Here is a 23,805-nt window from a genome sequence, read left to right on the forward strand (position 1 = left end):
TGATGGTCACAGACAATCCTTGATGCTTGAAAAAAAAAGATGATTAAAAAAAAGAAGTTAGTCATATTTGTTTAATGTGGATGCTACCTTCTATAATTCTACCTCCCCTCCCCCATCTCCTTATTCTCTTTCCTGCCAGGTGCCAACATCTCAACTCAAATCTATGACTAACCAAGGTCTGCTTGGACATTGAGACCATCCTGAATTCCACCTCAGAGTTGGAACATCTGATCCACAAACATACCATAACCACCACTGGTAGAAATGTATGGTATGTTCTATTAGGGCAAGGTTGGATAAACATGAACAATGGGCCTTGTGTGAACATCTGATCATTTGACACTCAATTATTCATGGACTTTCCAGGACTTAAAATGCAAATTTTAACAAAGCAACAACTTCAAAGTAATTATCAATATGAACAAATTGCTAGTTTCTGAAACCACTGGATAACAGCAGTCTCTTTTTTTTAAAGTTCAAGATATGCAACTGTGACAATATAACAAATATGGACCAGAAATTAAACTACACAACCTATAAATTCAGTGCTCAATTAGAGTCATAGAGTCATTGAGATGTACAACATGGAAACAGACCCTATGCCCTCTAGTTCTCGACTCTCCCACCCCAGGGAAAAGACCTTGCCTATTTACCCTATCCATGCCCCTTATGATTTTATAAACCTCTCACAGGTCACCCCTCAGTCTCTGAAAAATGTGTTGCTGGAAAAGCGCAGCAGGTCAGGCAGCATCCAAGGAGCAGGAGAATCGATGTTTTGGGTATTTGCCCTTCTTCAGCCTCTGACCCTCCAGGGAAAACAGCCCCAGCCTACTAACCTCTCCCTATAACTCAAATCCTCCAACCCTGGCAACATCCTTGTAAATCTTTTCTGAATCCTTTCAAGTTTCACAAAATCCTTCTGATAGGAAGGAAACCAGAATTGCACACCATATTCCAAAAGTAGCCTAACCAACATCCTATACAGCTGCAACATGACCTCATAACTCCTCTACTCAATGCTCTGACCAATAAAGGAGAGCATACCAAACACCTTCTTCACTTTCCTACCTACCTGCGACCCTACTTTCAAGGCACTGCGAACCTGCACTCCAAGGTCTCTTTGTTCAGCAACACACCCCAGGACTTTACCAATAAATGTATAAGTCCTGCTAAGATTTGCTTTCCCAAAATGCAGCACCTCGCATTTATCCGAATTAAACTCCATCTGCCACTTCTCAGCCCATTGGCCCATCTGATCAAGATCCTGTTGTAATCTGAGGAAACCTTCTTTGCTGTCCACAACACCTCCAATTTTGGTGTCATCTGCAAATGTACTAACTGTACCTCATGTTCATATCCAAATCATTTATATAAATGATGAAAAGTAGTGGACCCAGCACTGATCCTTGTGGCACTCCACTGGTCATAGACCTCCAGTCTGAAAAGCAACCCTCCATACCACCCTGTCTTCTACCTTTGAGCCAATATTGAAATTACTAGTTCTCCCTGTATTCCATGAGACCTAATCTTGCTAACAAGCCCCCCATGGTGAACCATGTCGAATGCTTTACTGAAGTCCATATAGATCATGTCCACCGCTCTGTCCTCATCATTCCTCTTCAAAAAACTCAATAAAGTTTGTGAGACATGATTTATCATGCACAAAGGCATGTTGATGATCCCTAATCAGTCCTTACCTTTCCAAATACATGTACATCCTATCCCTTGGGATTTCCTCCAACAACTTGCCCAGCACTGATGTCACCAGTCTACAGTTCCCTGGCTTTTACTTACCACCCTTCTTAAACAGTGGCACCACATTAGCCAACCTCCAGTCTCCCGGAACCTCACCTGTGACCATTGATGATACAAATATCTCAGCAACGGGCCCAGCAATCACTTCCCTAGCTTCCCACAGAGTTCTTGGGTACACCTGATCAGGTCCTGCAGTTTTATCCACCTTTATGCATTTCAAAACATCCAGCACTTCCTCCTCTGTAATATGGACATTTTCAAGATGTAACCATCTATTGACCAGCTTTAACCCCCAAGTTAGTCTTTTCACACAACATTAGTTAATATTTTAAACAAAGTACTGCACACAACAATGTAAAGAATTGGCTGCAGGAAAGCTATTTCTTTTCTATTTTCCATTCCCAGCATGCTCTACATGTTTCTAGTCAAAGGTTGGCAGCCAGGAGCTTGTGGACTCAGTATTGAGCTCAAAACTAACCTTGACACTGGAGTGCTACATTATCAGAAATACTATCATGCTTGTGAGATATTTAACCAAATGTTTGTTGATTTCCATGGGCACAACTCTTTGCAAAAGAGCTGGGGGGAGTATTCCTATTTCTCAAGTTAATACTAAGTCTTCATCCAAATCATCATGATAAACAAATCATTTTGTGTTTTATCTCACTACACATTTCTGGGGAGGAATCAATTTTGGGACAGCACAATGACTCAATGGTTAACACTACTACCTAACAGTGTCAGGGACCCGGATTCCATTCTACCCTTAGGTGACTGTACAGTGTGGAATTTGCAGATTTTCCACTGTCTACATGGGCTTTCTTCGGGTGTTCCAGTTTTCACCCACAGTCACAAAGGTAAGAGATGGCTGGAAAATGGGAAGCCTTCAAAAATGAGATAACACGAGTCCAGAGACAGTATGTTCCTGTTAGGGTGAAAGGCAAGGCTGGTAGGTGTAGGGAATGCTGGATGACTAGAGAGATTGAGGTTTTGGTTAAGAAAAAGAAGGAAGCATATGTCAGGTATAGACTGAACCTTTAGAAGAGTATAAAGACAGTAGGAGTATACTAAGAGGGAAGTCAGGACAGCAAAAATGGGACATGAGATAGCAGTTGCAAATAGGGTTAAGGAGAATCCAAAAAGGATTTTATAAATTCATTAAGTACAAAAGGGTAACGAGGGAGAGAATAGGACCCCGCAAAGATCAGCAAGGCAGCTTATGTGTGGAACTGCAGGAGATGGGGTAAATATTAAACAAGTACAGAGGATCCTTGATTATCTGAATATCAATTATCTGAATTTTGGATTATCTGAACAAGATCTCAAGGTCTCATAAAAACATTACATCAAAGAGGTAAGTGCATTCAATTTACCTGTACTGAAGAAGATGTGAAATGCTGACAAAAACAAAGAAACACAAGCACCTCAAACAACAACAACTGGATATTTTTAACATAAGAGTTAGTTACACAGCCCTTTGCAAAAGTAAGTGCTTTATTCCTGTCACTTTACCGGGCCGTTCATGAAAAGAAAATGGCAAAGAAAATAAACAGATGCGAGGCGGTGTTCTATCATTCTAGCATGACACTGAGTTCGGCAGAAAATGACAAATGCTCATGTGATTGTGGAAGCTGTTCAGGACCTTGCTTAATGCTGGGATTTCATATATTTATGGGATGGTAAGGGTTTAGTCCTTCTCAGTTTAACTTGCAATTTTGCGGAATGCAAAGATTAGTTTGTTTAAATAGCAAACGCATCAAAATTATAGATTTAAACAAACTCTCCAGTGGAGCATAGCATTAGACCAGTATGGCTTCCCTTGTTTAAGGTCAAATTAATTATCCAAATAATCAATTACCCAAACAAAGTACTGTCCACCCGATACAAAGCTGGCTCGAATGTAGAAGACAGGAGATGGTGATGGAGGGTTGTTTTTCAGACTGGAAGCTTGTGACGAGTGGAGTGCCACAAGGATTGGTGCTGAGTCCACTACGCTTCGATAAATGATTTGGATGTGAACATAGGAGGTATATTTAGTAGGTTTGCAGGTAACACCAAAATTGGAGATGTAATGGACAGCGAAGAAGGTTACCTCAGAGTACAAAGGGATCTTGATCAATAGGCTGAGTAGTTTCAGATGGATTTGAATTTGGATAAATGTGAGGTGCTGCATTTTGGAAATGCAAATCAGGCAGGACTTGTAAAGGTGTAGTGGACAGAGAAGGAGTTTAATTCAGATAAATGCGAGGTGCTGCACTTTGGGAAAGCAAATCTTAGCAGGACTTATACACTTAATGGTAAGATCCTGGAGAGTGTTGCTGAACAAAGAGACCTGTGTGAAGTTGTGGTCTCCCTCCAATCAGAAGGATTTTGTGAAACTTGAAACGGTACATAAGAAGATTTACAAGGATGTTGCCAGGGTTGGAGGATTTGAGCTATAGGGAGAGGCTGAATAGGCTGGAGCTGTTTTCTCTGGAGCGTCAGAGGCTGAGGGGTGACCTCATAGAAGTTTATAAATCATGAGGGGCATGGATCGGGTAAATAGGCAAGGTCTCTTCTCTGGGGTGGGCGAGTCCAGAACTAGAGGGCATAGGTTTAAGGTGAGAACGTAAAGATTTAGAAGGAGCTTAAGGGACAATGATTTCATGCAGAGGGTGGTGTGTGTATAGAATGAGCTGCCAGAAGAAGTGGTGGAGGTTGGGAAAATTACAACATTTAAAAGATATCTGGATGGGTAGATGAATCAGAAGGGTTTAGAAGGATATGGGTCACATCCTGGCAAATGCAACTAGACTAATTTAGGATATCTGGTCAGCTTGGTTAAGTTGGACATAAGGGTCTGTTTCAGTGTTGTATATTTCTACAATTGTGATTCTAAGAGAACGTATGGAAAATGAACTGGAGAAAGGAATGCCAATGATTACAAGGTCATGGACTAATTCTATCTCCTAGCAACACCTGCCAAATGTGATGTCAGAGATGTGGCTCCAGAATTGGGCTCATCAGCCATACAAGGACCAACAGGACCAGTGACCAGTGACAGAGTTTCCGAGGTGGACAATCATGATTATTAGTTATTGATTGCAGATGATAATGACACTTCCAGCTGTAGTCTGACTCGTGCTTTGTATAGTTTTAGAAAAAGCATTCTACTTTTATACTCCATTCATTTTCAAATAAAGGCCAATGTTTTATTTGCCTTCCCTGAACTTGAAAACTAGCTTTTTGTAATTCATGGTTGAGCATTCCCATGTTCCTCTATTCTGTAGCTTTCTGCAGTCTTTATCCATTTACATAACTTTCAGTGCATCTATTCTTTCTGGCAACATGCATAACCTCACATTTTCCCAAATTATGTTTCATCTTACATATTTTTACCCACTTGCTTAACCTGTCTATTTTCCTCTCCAGAGTGTGTCATCCTTAGCACTTCCCTTCCCATCTATTTTGTGCCATCTGCAAATTTGACAGTAGTACACTCACTATCCATATTCATGTCTTTAATATATATGTTGTAAATAATTGTGGCCTGAGGACTGACTATTGTGGCACTCCACTAGTTACAGGTTTCATCCTGAAAATGGATCCCTTATCCCAACTCCGTCTTCAATCCTCTATCTATGCTAATATACCACTTCCAACACCATGGTCACTTACCTTATTAAGTAACCTATTGTAACACCTTATTGAACGGCTTCTGAAAATCCAAATATTGCAGAACTGCTTCCCCTTTATCTATCCTACTTATTACCCCTCAAAGAATTCTAATAAATTTGATTGTCATGACTTTCCCTGTGTTAAACCATGCTGCTTGTTTGATCATATTATGTGTTTCTAAATGCTCTGCTTTTCCATCCTGTATGATAGACTCTAATGATTTCCCAATAATAGATGTTAAGCTAACTGGCTTATACATACCTGCATTTGGTATCCTTCACTTTACAAATAAAGATGTTACATTGGCAGCTTTCCAATCATCTGAGACTTTTCCAGGAATACTGAAAGATTCCTGGAAGAGTACTACCAGTGCATCCACTATCTCTGTAGCCACTTACTTTAATAGCCTTGGATGCATCCCATCGGATCCAGGAAACTTATCCATCATTAGTTTCTCTAGCACTTTCTCTCTTTTTGTTGTCTTATATATTTCCTCTCCTCCTCTTGTCCCTTGATAATTTAGCAATTTTACAATACCACTAGTTCTCCAACTATGAAGACTGATACAAAGTATTTATTCAATTTCTTATTGTCTGGTTCTCCATTATTATTTCCCTAGTTTCGTTCTCTAAGGGACCTATGCCAACTTGAGCCTGTCTATTCCTTTTTATATATTTAAAGAAGCTCTTGCTATCTGTCTTGATCTTAGTTGCAAGTTTATCCTTAAATTTTATCTTGTCCCTCTTCTTTTTTGGTCATCTTTTGTTAATTTTAAAACTTTTCAAATCCTCTGGCTTGCCACTAATCTTGGCCACATTGTGATTTTTCTTGCAATGTGATTAATCATGGATGGCCTCTCCCTTCCTTGAATTCTTCTTTCTCACTTGGATATATTTTTGCTGAGCCCCAAATTATTTCCTTTAAATGTCTGCAATTTTTCTTCAACCGGCTTTACTGCTCAGCATTTTTCCAGTTCATTCCAGCAAGCTCTGCCCTCATTCCTTCGCAATTACATTTATTTAAGTTGAGCAAAGTTGTTTCTGATTCAAGTTCCTCCCTCTTAAACTGAATGCTAAATTTTGCCGTATTATGTCTTAATGCTGAAATTATTTATTAGCTCTGTTTTATTATGCAAAACCAGACCCAAGATAATCTGATCCCTATTGTTTGAGGTAACTGTCCTGAGTACACTTTATGAATTCTTTCTTGTGCAATCTGGCTCTTCTGATCTAGACAAAGAATAAAACCACCCATGACTCATGAGCTTTTTTTTACATGCATTCATTATCTCCTGATTTATTCTCAATTATTAAGCAAATCTTAATGGCTGGCTTTCTTGCATCAGATGCACCTGAATCTGGAAACTACAGCTCTGTATACCGTTTAAACATTTTCAAGTCTGTTAGGACATTTGTTGAGTCCCAATTTAAACCAGGCAATTTTGTAAGTATTCTGCCAATATACCTCTGACCTTTCCTTGATTGCTATCAATCCAGCTCAAATCCGATTGGTCACCATGTCATGTTGATGACAATAACATGATAATCACTCATCAGGGATTGCAATCATGAAGTTGTAAACCCAAAGCACACCCAACAGTCAGGCAGATTTGCAGCATGGTATGCACACAACAAATGGAGTCATTAAAAATGTGCTCTTTTCAAGGTAAGTTACACAGACAACTGCACTCCCTCGGCAGGATGTATATATGCAGTAACTACAAAGCCCTTGACACCCAGCAGGTTGGGATGGCCCCTCCTGTTATCGATGAACTTAACCTGCAGGCGTGCAGAGAAAAATATTGAATGTCATCCTAACGAGTGGCATCAGGACATGAGCAGCAATGCAAGGTCCTGAGTCTCCTGAGTAAGTGATTATAAATGACAGTGCCCTATAGCTAGTAAAACATTGAAAGTACAAATTGACTATCATACCTTTGGTGCACATAGAACAATTACATGGCAGACGATGTGAAATCCTTCTGCAGGTTGTAATTAGCCTCAGTGATGCTCCTATGAGGGTCACTTTACTCTGACTAGAGACTGTTACTCACCCTTGAGCATAGCAGATTGCAGGTCCTCTTCCAGTGCTATTGCCAGGCTCTGTTCTGTGCTCTGACCTCAGTCCAAGTTACATTGGTCTAATAGAAGGTCCTCTTGCTATCATTTCTGGGAAATAAAACCTTCCATCTTTCATGGATGAAATAGTGGGGAACATGCTGGTTTCCTCCCACATCACTAAACCATAGGAATGTCTTTGTAATCTACTCATAACATCTCTGGTGGGATGAGGACAAGAGGCACAGGAAGAAGACCAACTCAGACCTGAGAGAGTGAATGGTTATTTGATATCACAGCAAGACCGTTTGCTGTGGAATGTCCCAGTCAATGAGAATGACCTGCCTACCAACCCAGTAAGATTCACCATTTTCCTTGCAAATGTATAAATAATGAGCCGAGGAGTGTGTGATTGTGCAAGAAAACCTGACCTGGCGCCTGAATGGAAGTAATAGCCACTTCCACATCTGACACTGGACTCTGGAATGGAATATTCTGCACAATGCCTGAGGAAGGAGTCTTTCCTTGGCTTCCACTTCAAGTTCCATTTTAAAAAAAAATCATTCATGGGATGTGGGCATTGCTGGCTGGACTAGCATTTATTGCCAACTCCTAGCTGCCCTTGAGAAAGTGATGGGTGAGCTGTGTTCTTGAATCACTGTATTCCATTTGGTGTTGGTACACTTATAATACCATTAGGGAAGGAGTTCCAGGATTTTGATCCAGCCATTCTAAAAGAATATATTCCCATGTAGTAATGTATTTCCAAGTCAGAATGGTGAGTGGCTACATGGTGAACTTGCAGGTAGTGTTGCCCATGTATCTGCAGCTCTTGTCTCTTTGGTTGGTGGATTTGGAAAGCCCTGTTTAAGGACCCTCAGTATATTTCTGCAGTACATCTTGCAGATGGTATATGCTGCTGTGACTGAGCATTGATGGTGGAGGAAGTGAATTTTTATGGATGTGGTGCCAGTCAAATGGGCTGCTATGTTCCGGATTGTGTCCAGCTGTTTGAGTGTATTTAGAGCTATGCTCAGCCGGACAAGTGGGGAATATTCCATCCTACTCCTGACTTGTGCCTTGTAGATGATAGACCAGCTTTGGGGAGTTGGGAGGTGAGTTACCTGCTGCAGGATTTCTTGCCTATGACCTATTCTTGTAGGTCTCACTCTACCTTGATCCCAATTCTAGAGTTCTGATCCTTCTGTATTTTATCCTTTCTAAAAACCTTTTTTAGGATGGCATGGTGGCTCAGAGTTAGCACTAATACCTCACAGCGCCACTGACCCAAGTTCGATTCTACCTTCAGGTGACTGTTAGTGTGAAGTTTGCATTTTCTCCCGTGTCTGCAGAGGTTTCCTCCATGTGTTCTGGTTTCCTCCCACAATCCAAAGATGTACACATTAGGTGGATGGACTATGGTAAGTTCCCTCGTAGTGTTCGGGGATGTTCAGGTGAGGTGGATTAGCCATGGGAAACGCAGGGTTACAAGGATAGATTCTGGAGCCTCTAGGTGGGATGCTCTTTGGAGGGCTGCGTGGACTCGAATGGGCTGAATGGTCTGCTTCCACATAGTCGGGATTCTATGAAAACAAAGTATACCTTGTATCACTTACTTTTGGCTATCAGCAAACGTAATCACATTAGGGAATCAATGGGTCACACACAACTAATTTTTATGAGTCATGCTTCCAAATCCTCTTGGGATGAATGTTAGTACTATGTCAGAAACTGAAATTAAGGAAGAATCAAAAGAGAGACAGGGAAATGAATCAGACGATTGAAGAACAGGTCCAAGACAAACAAACCACTCTGTTAATGCAGAAGCGACTGAACCCACTTTTAACCCCATGATCCACCCATCAATGTTGTTCTTTCAGCCCTTAAGTTTCAAAGTTGCAAATGAATTCAGCTGTAAAGTAAGAACTGCTGTCTTCTGTCTGAAAGTAAAGCTGTGTTTAATTTAGGTTTTTCTGTGGAAGAATTTGGGGAATTTCTTTACATATAGCAGTGCTGGGATTTCTTTACATGTATCAGAAAGCTGAAGTGGAGGTCTAGAATGGTTGAAGGAGATAGTATTGAAGAGGAGGTTTGAGGTGCTGTTGAGGGAGAAGGGAATAAAGAGATATGTGGTGAATGTGACACCACTGTTAAAAAAAAAAGCATGTATGATGCCACTGTTTAAATAAGGAGGTAGACAAAAGATGGAGAATTATAGGCTTGGTTATCTTAATTTCTGTAGTGGGGAAAATGCTTGAATCTTCGGGCTGAAGGATCTGTTCCTGGGCTGTAAAACATTTTCTTTGTTCTATCATCAAGGAAGAAATAGCAAGACATCGATTTAGAAATTGTCCCATCAGGTAGATAGGTTCATGAAAGGTAAGTCATGTTTAACTAACTTACTGGAATTCTATTATGAGCATTGTGGACACCGGGAACCCAGTAGATGTGATGTATCTAGATTTCCAAAAGGCATTCAACAAGGTGCCTCATAAAAGGCTGCTGCAAAAGGTAAAGGTACATGGAGGTATGGGCAACTTATTAGCATGGATACAGGATTAGTTAACTAACAGGAAGCAAGGAGTGGGCTTAAGAATGTACTTTTCTGGTTGGCAATCAGTGACTAGTGGTTGTCTCAGGGATTAGTGTAGGGACCACAATTGTTTATAATTTACATAGATGATTTGAAGTTGGGGACCATGTGTAGTGTGTTATAGTTTGCAGATGACACCAAGATGAGTGGTAGAGCAAAGTGTGCAGAAGACTCTAAAAGTTTGCAGCAGAACATAGATAGTTCAAGTAAGCGGGCAAAAGTCTGGTAGATAGAGTACAATTTCGATAAATGTGAAGTCATCCATTTTGGTCAGAATAACAGTAAAAAGGATTATTATATGAATGGTTAAAAAATTGCAGTATGCTGCTTTGCAGAGGGACCTGGGTGTCCTTATGCATGAATTGCAAAAGGTTGATTTGTAGGTGCAACAGGTAATTAAGAAGACAAATGGGATTTTGTTCTTCATTGCTCAAGGAATCGAGTTAAAAGCAAGGAGGTTATGTTGGAGCTGTATTGGGTGCTGGTGAGGCTACATCTCGATACTGTGTGCAGGTTTGGTCTCCTTACTTGAGAAAGGATATACTGGCAGTGGAGCGAGTGCTAGGTTGATTCTGGAATTGAGGGTGTTGGCTTATGAGGCAAGACTGAACAGACTGGAATTATATTCATTGGAATTTAGAAGAGTGAGGGGGGATTTTCGAGAAACATATAAAATTATGGAGGAAATAGAAATTATAGAAGCAGGGATAGAAGCACCACTGGTGGGTGAAACTAGAACAAGAGGGCAAAGCCTCAAATTTCAGGGGAGCAGATTTAGGACTGAATTGAGGAGGAATGTCTTCACTCAAAGGATTGCAAATCTGTGGGATTCTCTGCACAGTGAAGCCTTCCTTATTGAACATTTCTAAACCCAAGATTAATAATTTGTTGAACAATAAAGGAATTAAGCGTTATGGTGGGTGAGTGAAGCTGAGACCATGAAAAGACCAACCATGATCTTATTGGATAGTGGACCAGGCTCAAAGGGCCAGATGGCCTACTCCTGCTCCTAGTTCTAATGTTCTTATGAAATGGGTCTAGAGTGGGAGTAGCAAGTTAGAATGGAGGTGACACGTGTGGAAGATAAACACTGAAATGACATTGGAGGAATTGAGATACAGAAATGATGGCTGCAAATAGGTGAATTGGAAGGGGGTTATGGTAGGGGTGAATGCACACTTAAATGAATCTGGGAAAAGGAATAATTAAAGAAGTTAGGGTGGCATGGTGGCTCAGTGGTTAACACTGATGCCTCACAGCACCAGGGACCCAGGTTTGATTCCAGCATCGATTCCAGCATCGGGCAACTGTCTGTGTGGAGTTTGCACATTCTCCCCGTGTCTGTGTGGGTTTCCTCTGGGTGCTCCAGTTTCCTCCCACAGTCCAAAGATGTGCGGGTCAGGTGAATTGGCCATGCTAAATTGTCCATTGTATTAGGTGCATTAGTCAGAGGGAAATGGGTCTGGGTGGGTTACTCTTCGGAGGGTTGGTATGGACTTGTTGGGCCGAAGGGCCTGTTTCACACTGTAGGGAATCTAATCTAATGAAGTGGAAGCCATGAAAAATGTCAATGCTCATGCAGTAATGGTTGGGTCATTCTTCAGGTTAAGGCACTAATGTGTTCATCCACTCTTTATACACACAAATTTAAAGAATTTACTTTAAGTTAGCAAAGCTGATTGACAGGGCTGCATAACATTTGAGGTTAGTAAAAGCAAGGCATATTTTGCAAGTTTTCTATGTTGACAGTCAGACAGACAAAGGATCAGGGAAGGAGATATACAGTTATGTAGGAGTAAATGCACGGTGAACAATTTAGCCGAGGATTGGTATTGGGGTGGGTGGTGGGGTGAGGTTGGAAGGGTTATTAATTGGTTTTGGGACTGAGAGAATCAGGCTTGGGAGTTAGGACAATGGCCTGCTGGTAACATGTTTTGGTTGGAGGAGAGCATGACATAAAGCTGAAGAAACGTTCGGGGTGGGGTGAGGTTTGGGAGTCAGCAACTGTGGAGCTCAAAATTCAAAAACTTGCTCCATAAAGTCATACTGGACTTAAAACAGTAATTCTGTTTCTCTCGCCACATACTAGCAGATCTGCTGAGTCTCTCCAACATTTTGTCTTTGTTTCAAATCTCTAACAAACATAGTATTTTGCATTTATTTTAATGTTGCCTCGTGTAGCACGTTAATCTATGCTGTGTATGCATGTACCTTCTTAGCATTTACTACATCCCAGGAAACCTACCAAATTGGTGCAAAACAAAAAGAACTTGGGAAAATTGGAATCTCCTTATCAACTTTGACTGACCTGCCTCCTCAGAACAGATTGGGATCACCAGATTCTTTTCCACCAAGTTTTAAAATGAAAAGTTGGTGTTTTGAGGCAATGTTTGAACTTGAGTACTCTTGGGACTTGAATTGAGGTGAGTAGATTAGTGGTGTCTGTATGCATGCTGCACAACTAAGTTTTTTGTGAGCTGACACAGCCCTCCCCTCTCTTTTCCCCAATCCTATGTTCCTTCTCTCCTGCTCCCACTCCTCTCGTTCCTTTCTCCCCACTCCAGCTCCTCCCACCTCCCCCCTCTGCTTCTCATCCTCCCCGCAGCCCTCTCCTTATTCTTCCTGCGCCCTTCCCCTTTTTAATCCTCTTCTCCTTTCTTCCCCACTCCACCTCCTTTCCTCCCTTGCTCCATACCCTTTCTTATAATGTTCAAATGATCAGTTGCAAACTCTTTGAACTGATTGCTCATCTCTGTTAACTCTGTCACTTGTTGTTGCCTTTGAATGTTCAATCACTTTCCATTTCACAAGATTCTGGGTGCTTTTACTATAGAATACTATAGAATCCCTACAGTGTGGAAACAAGGCATTTGGCCTAACAAGTCTACACTGACCATTTTAAGGGAATCCCACCCCGATCCTATTCCTATAACCCTGCATCTTTCCCATGGGTAATGCATCTAACCTGGACTTCCCTGAACACTACGCGCAATTTAGCATGGCCAATCTACCTAACATGCATATGTTTGGACTGTGGGAGGAAACTGGAGCACCTAGTGGAAATACATGCAGACATAGGGAGAATATGCAAACTCCACACAGAAGGTCACCAAGACTGGAATACAGTTTTGCCAATGCTGGAAATCTGAAATTAAAGAATAAAAAGAATGCTGGGAGTACTCAGCAGCTTTGGCTGTACCTGTAGAGACAGAAATAGAGTTATCAAGCAGAAATTTGCATTCCTGTTGGAGGTGGAATGTCTGATTGGCTTTGGAGAGCAGGCTGTGGTATTTTCAGAATGTTTCCACCTACAGGCCTATTTTCATTACGGGTGGGTGGGGGAGGTGGTGTTGGAGAGGTGAATGGAGGAGTGTGGGCCTGGGTGGTGGATAGCCTATTCGGTCAAATGATTAGCGGCTGCTGAATGAAATTGGTTCTTGAGCCTCCTCAGTAAGTTGGAACACAGCCAAGGGTTCGGATGCAACCTTTATGTGGTAGGTTGACATTCCTGGTCACTATTTGGTCAGCCCAAACTGGGGCCAACCAAGATCTTCACTCTAAAACATAAAATTCACCCAATATTTTAAGTCAGTAATTGACCTTCCTTCAATCTATCCCAATATAAAAAGCTGAAGTTTTGATATCGGAAGTCAATGCATGGGACAGCCATTTTGACCAACTTGAGTATGCATATTCAAGAAACTTTGTCAAAATTCAGCCCTGAACTTTACCTGCACCTACTCTGGTTATCTGATCTACAGCCTGTAGAGGCTGCCATCAAAATGATTAGTTTAAACAAAAAGACCTGAGTGTCTCCATAGCGATCCAGAAAACCAAAGTTGGATCTATTTGACGTTCTTCTTGTTGCCTCCGCCTTATCAAATTTGCTTTCAATGATCATTCAACTCCACCCCACCATCCCCACCCTTATTCCATCAGAATCCCCCACACCCATAGCTAAGAGCAACAACATTGAAATCTGCTCCATCAGTAACTGGGGACATCACAACTATCCAGACTGTAGCTGTGCTGCTAGTCTCAAGGAGTGTCCACTGACAGTACTTGAAGGTGGAATTAAAGTGCTCCATCTAACCACTGACAATTCTATTGCTTGGCCCTGTGACTAAACATGCACTAAATAAATAAAGTGAGCTGCCAGTGAATTCACAGCAGGCATTTATAGCTTGCCAGTCTAATTTAAATGAGGGTTGTGACCCAATTTTGAGCAGGCAGCAGGCACAAGGATTAGTCTAAGTTTGTAGTGACAGCCGTCTGCTGGCTAATATCACCTTGAATAAATTCAATGCAGCAGGAATTAGATGACTCTTGCCATTCCACAGGGATTTGTATTGGATCCACTTTTGTTTGTCATTGAAATCAATGATTTGAATGATAATATAGAAGGCATGATTATTAAGTTTGCGGAGGGCACTAAAGTTGATGACGCAGTGAGCAGTGAAGAAGGTTTTCCAAGATTACAAAGAGATTTTGATCAACTGGATCAATGGGCTGAGGAGTGGCAGATGGAGTTTAATTTAGGTAAATGTAACATACTGTATTTTTACAAAACAAATAAGGGCAGGATTTATTCAATTAATGGTAGGGCCTTGGGTAATGTTGCAGAACAGAGTGACTTGGGGAGTGAGTACATAATTCTTAGGAAGTTGCGCCACAGACAGGGTGGTTAAGAAGTTGTTTGCACTCTAGCCTTCATTTCCCAGACCTTTGTGTAGAGGATTTGGAATGTCATGTTGGGGTTGGACAGGATATTTGTGAGGTAACAACAATGACTGCAGATGCTGGAAACCAGATTCTGGATCAGTGGTGCTGGAAGAGCACAGCAATTCAGGCAGCATCCGAGGACAGGCAAAATCGACGTTTCGGGCAAAAGCCCTTCATCAGGAATAAAGGCAGAGAGCCTGAAGCGTGGAGAGATAAGCTAGAGGAGGGTGGGGGTGGGGATAGAGTGGCATAGAGTACAATAGGTCAGTGGGGGAGGAGATGAAGGTGATAGGTCAGAGAGGAGAGGGTGGAGTGGATAGGTGGAAAAGGAGATAGGCAGGTCGGACAAGTCCGGGGATCGTGTTGCTGGAGGTTAGAAACTAGGATGAGGTGGGGGAAGGGGAAATGAGGAAACTGTTGAAGTCCACATTGATGCCCTGGGGTTGAAGTGTTCCGAGGCGGAAGATGAGGCGTTCTTCTTCCATACGTCTAGTGGTGAGGGTGCGGCGGTGGAGGAGGCCCAGGACCTCCATATCCTCGGCAGAGTGGGAGGGGGAGTTGAAATGTTGAGCCACGGGGCGATTTGGTTGATTGGTGCGGGTGTCTCGGAGATGTTCCCTAAAGCGCTCTGCTAGGAGGCGCCCAGTCTCCCCAATGTAGAGGAGACCGCATCGGGAGCAACGGATACAATAAATGATATTGGTGGATGTGCAGGTAAAACATTGATGGATGTGGAAGGCTCCTTTAGGGCCTTGGATGGAGGTGAGGGAGGAGGTGTGGGCACAGGTTTTACAGTTCCTGCGGTGGCAGGGGAAAGTGCCAGGATGGGAGGGTGGGTCGTAGGGGGGTGGGACCTGACCAAGTAGTCACGGAGGGAACGGTCTTTGCGGAAGGCGGAGAGGGGTGGGGAGGGAAATATATCCCTGGTGGTGGGGTCTGTTTGGAGGTGGTGGAAATGTCGGCGGATGATTTGGTTTATGCGAAGGTTGGTAGGGTGGAAGGTGAGCACCAGGGGCGTTCTGTCCTTGTTGCGGTTGGAGGGGTTGGGTCTGAGGGCGGAGGTGCGGGATGTGGACGAGATGCGTTGGAGGGCATCTTTAACCACGTGGGAAGGGAAATTGCGGTCTCTAAAGAAGGAGGCCATCTGGTGTGTTCTATGGTGGAACTGCTCCTCCTGGGAGCAGATACGGCGGAGGCGGAGGAATTGGGAATACGGGATGGCATTTTTGCAAGAGGTAGGGTGGGAAGAGGTGTAATCCAGGTAGCTGTGGGAGTCGGTGGGTTTGTAGAAAATGTCAGTGTCAAGTCGGTCGTCACTGATGGAGATGGAGAGGTCCAGGAAGGGGAGTGAGGTGTCAGAGATGGTCCAGGTAAATTTAAGGTCAGGGTGGAATGTGTTGGTGAAGTTGATGAATTGCTCAACCTCCTCGCGGGAGCACGAGGTGGCGCCAATGCAGTCATCAATGTAGCGGAGGAAGAGGTGGGGAGTGGTGCCGGTGTAATTACGGAAGATCAACTGCTCTACGTAGCCAACAAAGAGACAGGCATAGCTGGGGCCCATACGTGTGCCCATGGCTACCCCTTTGGTCTGGAGGAAGTGGGAGGATTCAAAGGAGAAATTGTTAAGGGTGAGGACCAGTTCGGCCAAACGAATGAGAGTGTCGGTGGAGGGGTACTGTTGGGAATGTCTGGAGAGAAAAAAACGGAGGGCTTGGAGGCCCTGGTCATGGCGGATGGAGGTGTTTGGCTTCAGCGATGTAGAGGTCAGTGCGCCAGACTACCACTGCGCCCCCTTTGTCCGCTGGCTTGATGGTGAGGTCAGGATTGGAGCAGAGGGATTGGAGGGCTGCGCGTTGTGAGGATGAGAGGTTGGAGTGGGGGAGGGGGGTCGACAGGTTGAGGCGGTTAATGTCCCGGCGGCAGTTGGAAATGAAGAGGTCGAGGGCAGGTAATAGGCCAGCGCGGGGTGTCCAGGTGGATGCAGTGTGTTGGAGGTGGGCGAAGGGGTCCTTGGAAGGTGGGCGGGAGTCCTGATTGTGAAAGTAAGCTCGGAGGCGGAGGGCCTCCAAGCCCTCCGTTTTTTCCTCTCCAGACGTTCCCAACAGTACCCCTCCACCGACACTCTCATTCGTTTGGCCGAACTGGTCCTCACCCTTAACAATTTCTCCTTTGAATCCTCCCACTTCCTCCAGACCAAAGGGGTAGCCATGGGCACACGTATGGGCCCCAGCTATGCCTGTCTCTTTGTTGGCTACGTAGAGCAGTTGATCTTCCGTAATTACACCGGCACCACTCCCCACCTCTTCCTCCGCTACATTGATGACTGCATTGGCGCCACCTCGTGCTCCCGCGAGGAGGTTGAGCAATTCATCAACTTCACCAACACATTCCACCCTGACCTTAAATTTACCTGGACCATCTCTGACACCTCCCTCCCCTTCCTGGACCTCTCCATCTCCATCAGTGACGACCGACTTGACACTGACATTTTCTACAAACCCACCGACTCCCACAGCTACCTGGATTACACCTCTTCCCACCCTACCTCTTGCAAAAATGCCATCCCGTATTCCCAATTCCTCCGCCTCCGCCGTATCTGCTCCCAGGAGGAGCAGTTCCACCATAGAACACACCAGATGGCCTCCTTCTTTAGAGACCGCAATTTCCCTTCCCACGTGGTTAAAGATGCCCTCCAACGCATCTCGTCCACATCCCGCACCTCCGCCCTCAGACCCAACCCCTCCAACCTCAACAAGGACAGAACGCCCCTGGTGCTCACCTTCCACCCTACCAACCTTCACATAAACCAAATCATCCGCCGACATTTCCACCACCTCCAAACAGACCCCACCACCAGGGATATATTTCCCTCCCCACCCCTCTCCGCCTTCCGCAAAGACCGTTCCCTCCGTGACTACTTGGTCAGGTCCACGCCCCCCTACGACCCACCCTCCCATCCTGGCACTTTCCCCTACCACCGCAGGAACTGTAAAACCTGTGCCCACACCTCCTCCCTCACCTCCATCCAAGGCCCTAAAGGAGCCTTCCACATCCATCGAAGTTTTACCTGCACATCCACCAATATCATTTATTGTATCCGTTGCTCCCGATGCGGTCTCCTCTACATTAGGGAGACTGGGCGCCTCCTAGCAGAGCGCTTTAGGGAACATCTCAGAGACACCCGCACCAATCAACCAAATCGCCCCGTGGCTCAACATTTCAACTCCCCCTCCCACTCTGCCGAGGATATGGAGGTCCTGGGCCTCCTCCACCGCCGCTCCCTCACCACCAGACGTATGGAAGAAGAACGCCTCATCTTCCGCCTCGGAACACTTCAACCCCAGGGCATCAATGTGGACTTCAACAGTTTCCTCATTTCCCCTTCCCCCACCTCATCCTAGTTTCTAACCTCCAGCAACACGATCCCCTGACTTGTCCGGACTTGTCCGACCTGCCTATCTCCTTTTCCACCTATCCACTCCACCCTCTCCTCCCTGACCTATCACCTTCATCTCCTTCCCCTCTGACCTATTGTACTCTATGCCACTCTATCCTCACCCCCACCCTCCTCTAGCTTATCTCTCCACGCTTCAGGATATTTGTGAGGTCTCTTCCAGAGTACTGTGTGCAGTTCTGTCGTCCCAGTTATGGGAATAACATTATTAAACTGTAGTGGGTTCAGAAGAGATTTACTAGGAGGGTGCAACAAAATGGAGGGCTTCAGCTGCAAAAATAGGCTGGATGGGATGCGACTTTTTTCACTGGAGTGTAGGAGGTTGAGGGGTGACCTTATATGGGTTTATAAAATCATGAGAGGCATAGATAAAGTGAATAGCAAAGACCTTTTCGCTAAGGTGGGTGAGTTTAAAACTAGGGGACATATTTTTAAGGTGAGAAAATAAAGATTTACAAAGGACATTAGGGGCAATCTTTTTACAATTACAATCTTTAAAAGCCATTTGGAAGTACATGAATAGGAAAGGTTTGGAGGGTTATGTGTCAAATGCAGGCAGCGGGGACTATTTCACTTTGGGCACATGGTTGATGTGGACTAGTTGGACCAAAGGTTTTATTTCCAAGCTGTATAACACTGACTCTATTATTGAGCTACATTAATACTATATAATTTTTAGTCTATTTTCAGTCTTCTGTCATGTGTTGCAGAGTTTTTTTGTGGGAAAGATGAGTAGTGTAGAACAGTATAAAATTAACAGAAAAGTGATGTTCCCTGAAAAGCCAATCTGAAACTGCTACGAAAATATAGATCAGAGAAAACCAAATGTTCAAAGTTTTAGAAAGTTTTTAGGACACTATGAAAGCTTCCCTCATGTGATACCATCAGGACCTGATATATTTCTGTATCATATAGTTTTGATTCAATTAAGAAAAATGTTTGTTGGCAACCTTCCAAAAGACATTGTAAGCGTCTAAATTGACTGCAAGGATTCATTTCCGCTGTAAGAATCTGTTGTTGTAGTCATAGCTTTCATTCACAAATTGGCCCACCAGTAAAATCCAAAAACGTGGGGTTGCCAGATGTGTACATTCAAGACTTGCTTAATCCAAGAAAAGCAGTGAGTCATCTGGTCCCTAGTTAGTTTATTGCATTAAATTTTCAAGTCACTTGTGATAACACTGGGAATAAAATGTGAACCAACCCAAAAGCTGTTTCTCATTTTGAACTTCAATCTTTTTCTGTAGCTGTGCAATGAAAAAGTATATTTCTACAAATGTTTGAAGAGGATTTAAATGATTCTATTGTCATTGATTAGTTTTGTAATTGGAAAACCCATCTGAACTCCAATGTGAATAACGTTTTAAAATAAATAATGTGTTTAGTTTTGGACTACACAAATTACTGATTTTTGAATCTGAAATTCAAAAGTGAATTGGAGAATTCTGTTCAGACGTGCCTTCAGTTCCCTTGATCTCAAATGGGTCTGACTGCCAATGCAGAACAGTCTGTCGGGTTTCGTCAAAGGGAGGACTACATTGCTTGAGGAAATTTTTATGGTTGGTACTTTTAGAGATCTTATACTGGTTGCTGTCAAAGGGTTACTGGCAAAACAAAATGAGGATCTGACTGTTTATCAACACTTTTTACATTTTTTTTGTATGAGGAAATCTGAAGAGAGTGCTCTTCCCCTAGAAGGAGTAAAGAATTTATGGAAAAACCTAACATTGACGCTAATACACTGTAGCTCAATATTAAAATTTCATTTAAATTTGGAGTAGACTTTCTCAATGTTAGGCATGATACTGATTCTTAAATTATCTTTGAAGATAATCTTGCCAGCAATGGCATCTTACATCAACATTGGCTGATGTTTGGGATACATGGGTGTGTGAAAAGGGCACAGGTTAGCTGTGAATGGTGCACACAGCTCAAAAGGACTGTGCTTAGGTAGCATGTTTAAAAGTGACCATGTAAATGTGCAAGTATGTAAACATGTGCCATATTATGTATATGTGGTGAGAAGTATGCCTGTCATAATGTTAATTGGAACATCAACTTGTTGTGAAAGGGTTCTGACAGTCCAGCATTAATTGTTTCAATGAATGAGCAGTGACATTATTCAAGCAGAATCTGACTTTCTGGACAATTCTTACTGACTTGGGCATCTAAAGTTCCTCAGTGTCATTTGGATCACTGTAATAAGAAGACATGCATACTCACTTGTAACTTAATGGCAATAATATTGTCAAAATTCTAATTTATTTGGAACAGTAAAATATATGTGGCTTGCAAGATGTATCTACAAAGTATGTATAATTTGAAAATCTTTGGCATTTAAAAAGAATAAAAACAGACAGACGACCTTGATATTGAACTATCAGATTCATAATTGACAAAGGCATATCTAGCGCATTTGAAACAAAAAGCTTCTTCTTACTAACATCTCTGAACTTGTGCCAAAATTGAAACATATAGAACATTACAGCGCAGTACAGGCCCTTCGGCCCTTGATGTTGCGCCGACCTGACATACCAATCTGAAGCCCATCTAACCTACACTCTTCCATGTACGTCCATATGCTTGTCCAATGACGACTTTAATGTACTTAAAGTTGGCAAATCTACTACCGTTGCAGGCAAAGTATTCCATACCCTTACTACTCTCTGAGGAAAGAAACTCCCTCTGACATCTGCCCTATATTTATCACCCCTCAATTTAAAGCTATGCCCCCTCGTGCTCACCGTCACCATATTTGGAAAAAGGCTCTCCCTGTCTACCCTATCTAATCCTCTGATTATTTTATATGTCTCTATTAAGTCACTACTCAACCTTCTTCTCTCTAACGAAAACAGCCTTAAGTCCCTCAGCCTTTCCTCGTAAGACCTTCCCTCCATACCAGGCAACATCCTAGTAAATCTCCTCTGCATTCTTTCCAAAGCTTCCACATCCTTCTTATAACGCGGTGACTAGAACCATACACAATACTCCAAGTGTGGCCGTACCAGAGTTTTGTACATAACCTCATGGTTCCAGGACTCGATCCCTCTATTAATAAAAGCTAAAACACTGTGTGCCTTCTTAACAACCCTGTCAACCTGGGTAGCAGCTTTCAAGGATCTGTGTACCTGGACACCGAGATCTCTCTGCTCATCTACACTACCAAGAATCTTACCATTCACCCAGTACTTTGCATTCCGGTTACTCCAACCAAAGTGAATCACTTCACACTTGTCTGCATTAAACTCCATTTGCCACCTCTCAGCGCAGCTCTCTCTGTAACCTACAACATCCTTTGTCACTATCCACAACTCCACTGACCTTAGTGTCGTTTGCAAATTTACTACTGTAAATTCTACGCCCTCATCCAGATCGTTTATAAAAATGAGGAACAGCAGTGGACCCAACACTGACCCTTGCGGTACACCACTGGTAACTGGACTCCAGGATGAACATTTCCCATCAACCACCACCCTTTGTCTTCTTTCAACAAGCCAATTACTGATCCAAACTGCTATGTCTCCCACAATCCCATTCTTCTGCATTTTGTACAATAGCCTACTGTGGGCAACCTTATCGAACGCCTTGCTGAAATCCATATACACCACATCAACAGGTTTACTCTCATCTACCTGTTTGGTCACCTTCTCAAAGAACTCAATAAGTTTTGTGAGGCACAACCTACCCTTCACAAAGCCGTGCTGACTATCCCTAATCGAATTATTCTTTTCGAGATGATTATAAATCCTATCTCTTATAACCTTTTCCAACAACTGAAGTAAGGCTCACTGGTCTATAATTTCCTGGGTTGTCTCTACTCCTCTTCTTGAAGAGGGGAACCACATTTGCTATCCTCCAGTCTTCTGGCACTATTCCTGTAGACAATGACTGTTGAAAAATATTCATTAAGTGCTTCCCCTATCTCCTCTGACTCCACATACAACTTCCCACTACTATCCTTGATTGGCTCTAATCTTACTCGCGTCATTCTTTTATTCTTTAAATACCTATAGAAAGCCTTAGGGTTTACCCTGATCCTATCCGCCAACAACTTCTCATGTCTCCTCCTGGCTCTTCTGAGCTCTCTCTTTAGGTCTTTCCTGGCTATCTTGTAACCCTCAAGCCCCCAAACTGAGCCTTCACATCTCATCCTAACATAAGCCTTCTTCTTCCTCTTGACCAAAGATTCCACTTCCTTTGTAAACCATGGCTCCCACGCTCTACAGCTTCCTCCCTGCCTGACAGGTACATACTTATCTAGGACACACAGGAGCTTTTCCTTGAATAAATTCCACATTTTGAATGTGCCCACCCCCTGCAGTTCCCTTCCCCATCCTATGCTTCCTAAATCTTGCCTAATCGCATCGTAATTGCCTTTCCCCCAGCTGTTACTCTTGCCCAGTGGCATACACCTATCCCTTTCTATCACTAAAGTAAACATAACAGCATTGTGATCGCTATCACCAAAGTGCTCACCTACTTTCAAGTCTAACACCTCGCCAGGCTCATTACCCAGTACCAAATCTAATGTGGCTTTGCCCCTTGTTGGCCTGTCTACATACTGTGTCAAGAAGCCCTACTGCACACACTGGACAAAAACTGACCCATCTATAGTACTCGTACTATAGTGTTCCCAGTCAATATTTGGAAAGTTGAAGTCTCCCATGACAACTACCCTGTGTCTCTCACTCCTATCGAGAATCATCTTTGCTATCCTTTCCTCTACATCTCTGGAACTATTCGGGAGGCCTATAGAAAACTCCCAACAGGGTGACCTCTCCTTTCCTGTTTCTAACCTCTGCCCATACTACCTCAGTTGACGAGTCCCTAAACATCCTTTCTGCAACTGTAATACTGTCCTTGACCAACAATGCAACACCCCCACCCTCTTTTACCATCTTCTCTGTTCTTACTGAAACATCTAAATCCTGGAACCTGCAACAACCATTCCGGTCTCTGCTCTATCCATGTCTCCGAAATGGCCACAACATCGAAGTCCCAGGTACCAACCCATGCTGCAAGTTCACCCACCTTATTCTTGATGCTCCTGGCGTTGAGGTAGACACACTTCAAACCAACTTCTTGCTTGCCGGTGCCATCTTGCATCCCTGAAACTTGATTTCGGACCTCCCTAATCTCAACCTTTTCTATACTCGAACTACAATTTTGGTTCCCATCCCCCTGCTGGATTAGTTTAAACCCACCCCAATAGCCTTAGCGAAATTCCCCCCCAGGATACTGGTACCCCTCTGGTCCAGATGAAGACCATTCTGCTTGTAGAGGTCCCACCTACCCCAGAAAGAGCCCCAATTATCCAAGAATCCAAAACCCTCCCTCCTGCACCATCCCTGTAGCCACATGTTCAACTCCTCTCTCTCCCTATTCCTTGCCTCACTAGCACGTGGCACGGGCAACAAACCCGAGACAAAACTCTGTTCATCTTAGCTCTAAGCTTCTATCCTAGCTCCCTGAATTTCTGCCTTAAATCCCCATCTCTCTCCCTACCTATGTTGTTGGTGCCTATGTGGACCACAACTTGGGGCTGCTCTCCCTCCCCCTTAAAGATC

The sequence above is a fragment of the Chiloscyllium plagiosum genome, unplaced genomic scaffold (genome assembly GCF_037043375.1).
Source record: "Chiloscyllium plagiosum isolate Xiang-an unplaced genomic scaffold, Cpla_swu_hap1 HiC_scaffold_4, whole genome shotgun sequence".
NCBI classification, from domain to species: Eukaryota; Metazoa; Chordata; class Chondrichthyes; order Orectolobiformes; family Hemiscylliidae; genus Chiloscyllium; species Chiloscyllium plagiosum.